The sequence below is a fragment of the Eschrichtius robustus genome, chromosome 16 (assembly GCF_028021215.1).
Source record: "Eschrichtius robustus isolate mEscRob2 chromosome 16, mEscRob2.pri, whole genome shotgun sequence".
Taxonomy (NCBI): domain Eukaryota; kingdom Metazoa; phylum Chordata; class Mammalia; order Artiodactyla; family Eschrichtiidae; genus Eschrichtius; species Eschrichtius robustus.
The window spans coordinates 381059-387058 of NC_090839.1; the positions used below are offsets into that span (position 1 = coordinate 381059).

Here is a 6000-nt window from a genome sequence, read left to right on the forward strand (position 1 = left end):
CCAGTGCACGGAGCTTTGATGTGAAAAGGGAAAAAACTGAACCACGGGAGGAAGAACTAGGGTTAGCGCTTCAATATGAGAATGAGCTTCTAAGAGGCGGATGCCACCATCGACGGGCAAGCAGGGAAACCTTGATTTCTGAGCCAGCTCCACTGGGTTTTTACTGTCTTCCTTCTCCGAGGGTGGTTCTCTGCACCCTCCCACCCTCAGCACTGGTGCCTCACGTGTGGATGGGTAGCTCAGCCTGCTGGCCGCCCCGCCTTCTGCCGCCACCACAGCAAGACAGGCCGAGACAGTGAGACACTTCCCAATTTTTCATTAATTTATTTTTTAAAATTCTTCCCTTGTTCCGAGCACAAACCAGTCAAGTCTGTTTCTGAAAGGCCCACACATAGTTGAGTGACCTCCCACCTGGAGGGTGAAAGGCCCCATCCCGGCCTAGCCGGCCTCAATGCCCCCACTGTGGGGCTAGTGATCTCTCAAGAACTGGTCCACGCTGCTTCTGTGACGCCAACTGCATTTCACCACCAGCGGCCTGTCTGCGGCTGCCCTGGGCTCCCTAAACCAGCTCTTCGCTCTAATTAATATTTCAGTCGTTCTGTCTTCAGTAGGAAAACTATGGGAGAATAATTTACAAACGCAAACACACCCCGTTTGGCCACATCTCTCTTTTTATTATTATTTATTTATTTATTTTTTGGCTGCGCTGGGTCTTTGTTGCTGCGCGCAGGCGTTTCTCCATTTGCTGTGAGCGGGGGCTACTCTTCGTTGCGGTGCTTGAGCTTCTCATTGCAGTGGCTTCTCTTGTTGTGGAGCACGGGCTCTAGGCACGCGGGCTTCAGTAGTTGTGGCTCGTGGGCTCTAGAGTACAGCTCAGTAGTTGTGGCACGCGGGCTTAGTTGCTCCGCGGCATGTGGGATCTTCCCAGACCAGGGCTCGAACCCGTGTCCCCTGCACTGGCAGGCGGATTCCCAACCACCGCGCCCCCAGGGCAGCCCCGACCACATCTCTTAACCAGCGAGAACAGTCTCTTCACCCTTCTTCTGAATCTGCTTTGTTGTGTCACGTGATGGTCTCACTCAAGGGGGTGGCAATGCTTGCTTCTGTTTTGTATTTTTTGGAAAGTCAAGAGTAATCGTGTAAGCTCTTCTTAAATGTAAACGGTTCTCACAATGACTTGTTACAAAAACCAGCCCCTTCCACATGGCAGCCTTGCCAAACCTGAGTTCCCGAGTTGGATGTTTACAAACTCGGGGACCAAGAGAGCAAACGTGCCGAGCAACCTTGAAACCAGCAGCTTCTTAGGCTGTGGTTGTGAGAAGGGCTCTCAGAATCCAGACGCACAGCCAGTAACGCAGTTGACGGGGTGGCCTCTCCCCCGGGAATGTCCAGTCAGAGGTCCAGCGGGCTTTGTGCCGATCTTCAGCTTTACCCCCGGAACCCAGGTCTGCCCACCCCCTGCCAGGTTCAGGGGCCTGCAGGTGGTTTCCGGAGGGGCGCCTCCCCCGCTTCTCTTTCTTGCTCAGTCATCCTCTCTCTGTCCGTCTGTCTCTCTGTGTCTCTCTGAATCTCTCTCTCTGGCTCTCTCCCTCTGTCCCTGTCTCCCTCTCCCTCTCTATGTCTCTCTCTGTCTCTCTTTCATTCTCTTTTCTTCTTGGTTCTTCCCGGGGCCTTCACAGCTGAAGAGCTCGCCCCCTCTCCACCCTACACCACGTCCCTGCCCTTCTGCACCACGGCTAAGGGCTAGACGAAAACCAGACTCCACGCTGCAGCCTGGCCCTGAGCAGCCCTGGACGTCGCCTGACTCTCTGGCCCCTGCAGGCTGTCCTGGCCTGAGTAGCACCAGCTATGGGACCCGAGGCAGCAGGTCCCTCACTCCAGAGAAGGGGAGATGTCAGGGCGTCGGGGGGGGGAGCTCAAGAGGAAGGGGCTGCTCAGCCGTGGGAGCCTGGGTGGGAGTGGGGAGGCCCCGTGGATCAGAGAGGACCTGAGGACATTCAGGGAAGAGGGACTCAGGGGGCGTGTGCCCCTGACCCGTGGAGACGGTGCACCCCTGGGTGGCCAGCACCTCTCAGTGGTCAGGCCTGCGTCCTCCCTCTTTGCAGCCCCTCTCTCACTCTCCCCCTGGGCCTGCTCAGCTCCATCTGAAATAAGCTCAACCATTCATGTTTTTGAGGTCAGTGTCTCCCTGCAGAGACCTCATTCACTGCTCGGGGCATATTGTGGAAGGTCAGACAAACAGGCAGATGGACAGACAAACTGGGACAATCTGAAACGTCTCTGAGATCCTGGAGCTGGGGAGGGTGGCCAGGAGCCGTCAGAGCAGAGACCAGAGCCCCGAGCTGCTGGAGAGTCCAGGCCGCCTGGGACCACAGAGGACTCACGCTGGCCCTGGGCTGGAGGAGGAAGTCCGGGAACTCAGGCCAGGGCTCCATTTTACTTAGGATGCGTTCCAACAGCCTGCAAAGCTGGGGATTAGAACGGACTTAGGGCAACTTTAAAATGCACAAGATTATTTGGGTGATAGGGTCCCTTTTCCCCCGGGAAGACCCAGATGGAGAAGGGGGAGTGTCTGCTGACTCGCAGGACCAGGCAGCCTGCCTAGAAGGAGGGGGTGACGTGGGGAGAGGAGGGCAGAGGAGGGACACAGTCTGGGCTGGTTTTATTCTCTCACCGTGCACACAGCCTGGGGGCAGAGTGTTGGGACAAATCCATGCTCCTACCTCTGGGGAGACGCTCCCCTGAAGGATTTCAGAGCAGCTTTCAAGTACGTTCCCTGCTCCCTCTCCCACCAAGCATTCCAGTGGAACCCTCCCCACCCCCAGCCCAGCCCGCAAGCCGTAGCAGGGGCAGACCCAAGAGCAGCCCTCTGCTTTGAAGATGCTGAAGTCCTGCTGTCTCAGGGACCCTCAGCATACATCCTGCTCTCCGTTCTCTGATGGCTGAGGCTAAACCACACACCCGCACCCCTGCACCTCCTGACAGCTGTCACAGCACCCCTGGTTCCTGGCGGTGACGGTTGTGTCCCCCTTGGAGGACGCCTGACTGTGTGTCTGAAAATCTCCGACACCCCACCCATTGTTCAACCGACTGGCGGCTGAATAGACCAGCCCTCTCCTTGGGTTGTAGAAAGGACACCCCGTGGAGCATTATTTAATGCACGTCTTGGGAGGGGCTCTCCTGGCATCTCCAGGCATGGGGTCATGGCTCACTCCAACCCCTACATTAAAATTATAACTACATAATAGACACCCTGATACAGCAGCCATGCCTGGGTCCATCTGTCTAAAACTTCAGCATAAATGGAGTTTCCACCTTCTCGGGGTAGAAATCTAGCCACATCCAATGGGGCAGGTCAGAGGACACACCCGGCGCCACCTCCTTCCCTCGCCAGGAGCGTCCACTGGGGTGGCAGGAAGGAGGCCCCGCTGAGCATTCATGCAACCACCCTGCCCTGGGCTGCATATCGCTAGTCATCCACCGAACACCCATGATCTGGGGCCCAAATGCTTCATTCTTCAAGGTCAAGAAGAGGTTTAACGTCCTACCATCCATACCTACTCCTTTTCTCCTTAAGTTTATAAAAAAAAAAAAGCCCAATGCCCAGCACTTCCCACAAAGCACACAACCACCTAATCTTGTCTAACAGCCCCTTCCAAACCCACCTCCGAGCTGTCCACGCGCCCGGTGCTGAACTCAGAGGCCGAGGCGGCTGTGACCACCTCCCACACAGGACTCCTCTGCCCCCACTGCCCTCCAGGCACCGAGCTCCCCAGCCCCCCGCCTCCTTCTCGGGCCAGCCCTGCCATTGCGCGTGCTCTGCCCTCTTGTGCCCCCACCCCTTCTCGGCCTCCTCAGTCAGAAGGCGCCCCCGCGCCAGCCCCATAGTCCCTCCTCCTCTGGCTCACTCTTCTTGGTTTCTCTGCTCAGAGCAGTACCTCTGGCCCTGTCTGCCCAACTAGAGGAAATGACCCTAACGGAGCAGCTGCGGAACAGTCGGCGCTGGGGGAGAAGCTGAGCGTGGCCACCGGGCATGTCCCCAGCAGGTCCCACACGCTCCAAGCTTGTCACACCTGAGCCGCGGGGTGACTGCAGCCTTCCTACCTGTCCCTTACACAACGCCAGCCTCTGTGAAGACACGGCACCCAGAGCCCCTGGCCTCAAATCAAGTCGCTTCTTGGTCACGTGATCCCTGAGCGGTCAGGGCCAGATGGGTGAGGCGAGTACGGCATTCAGTCAGGTGCAAATTTAAGGGGGAAACAAAACTAAGTGATCAAATTAAATAATAATTTAATGCAATATTTTAAAACATCTAAATTAATGCAAAAGTTCTATGATGAGCAAAATAACAAAACTTTAAATAAAGACCGGGCCAGCATTACTGTCTTTTCCTTTTGCATCAGGCTCAAACGTGGCTCAGCAAAGCACTGATGATCACACAGGAATAAGAGTGTGAGTGGAGGTGCTGGATGAGGTGCTAGGACAGACCCCTTCCATGTGCATTCCAGTCACCAGAGTCAAAAGAAAAATGCTGGGCTTCAAGAGTAAAATACAAGCACCCTCAAATGAGGTTGCCGCCTAAAACTTCACAGCCCTGCCTGTCTATACCCTGGGCTGCCACTTCTTGGTGGCCATGCTCTGGGTCATGGCTTGGATCCTTGATGGAGAGCGTCTACATGTCAAAGAATATGAGAGATCAGAATCTGAGATCTGGGAGGGGATGCCCACCAAGCCCGTTGTCACCCACACTTCCATCTCTGAGGGTCACCTGAGCCTGGGGACCTGGCTTCACCCAGAGCACATCCAGAATTAGAGGTCTGCTGTGGCTATGAGTGCATGCGATATCTGGGCTTGGAGCATCCCTGTGGAGGTGGAGTGCCCGAGTCACCTCCACCAGCGAGTTCCAGGCAGGTATGAGCAGGACACCACAGGCCCCCACTTGGGAAGATTGCAATAAACCAGACCAGCGGACCTCAGGAGTCCCTGCAGCAAAGGCTGCCCAGTGAGCAGCGGGGAGAACAGCAAGTACTGAAGTGCACCGAGGAGCCCGGGTGGGACCGGGTCCCAGAGCAGGGACCTGGCAGACGTGGGACCTGCTGTCACATTTTAGTTTTACTCTACTCAGAGTCACTTTTCTTCCTTTAATTTTAAAGTGACAAGATCATTGATGGTCCTAGCCTCCACTTATTCTTTGCCTAATCTAGACTGATAATGACTAGACCAAAAGTCACCTCCATGCTCCACGCCAAGGAGTGAGAAGGACCCTTGCCCGGACCCAGGGGCCCCAGGTTCGGGGCTGCGCTCCAAGCACCTCACCTTGCCGCGTCCGCCCAGGAAGAGTCTCGGGGTCCTGCAGTTGTCGGTCTTGTCTCCGTGCGTCCACCTCTGACTCAGCAGCTCACCCCGGAACTCATTTTCTGAGAGTCAGAAAAAGAAAACCTAATGAACGCCAGCTGTGCCAGCTCAAGGGGAGAAATCGAGAAACTTGGGCCACTCTTGTACACAGCACTCATACGATCCTTGTTTTCTGGAATCCGCCAGAAAGACACCCAAGGTCATGGCCCCATGACCGTCTCAGGAATAAAGGACAGGAGCTCTTGGGGGAAAATCACTCTCTGCTTCGGACAGTCCTCAGGGGCTTCTAGCACCCTCACCCCTGCACCATCGTCCCAGCTGCTGCTCTGCTTCATGGAACATGTCAGGAAGTGGGGGTGGATTTCCACTAACAGCCACTCCGACCAGGGGGCTGGCACAGGTCAGGTGAGGTCCAACGCTTTGCCTCCCCTTTGCCAGGGTTCCCGGCATCTTTCCTCTCCCTGTGTTTCTGCCTCTCTCCAGGGCAATACTTCCAGTTAATATTTAATTCCTCACATAAATTCACACGTCAAAGCAGAGGCTAAAGGCATCAGCTGGACCGGACAAAGAAATGCATTGTGTACCTATTCCTTGCACGGCACTCCCTTGTTTCCATGACAACCAGCTTTCTACAACTGCAGTGTT

The 6000-nt window shown here is 55.6% G+C and overlaps 1 protein-coding gene across 1 annotated transcript in view; it reads right to left on the reverse strand.

Moving 5' to 3' along the window:
• Window positions 1-5409, reverse strand: part of MYT1 (myelin transcription factor 1) — a 42783-nt gene extending 37374 nt beyond the window's left edge. The window contains exon 1 of the mRNA XM_068566033.1: window positions 5317-5409. The gene's annotated coding sequence lies outside the window, so the exon portion shown is untranslated. The remainder of the gene's footprint in view (window positions 1-5316) is intronic.
• Window positions 5410-6000: the final 591 nt, after the last annotated feature.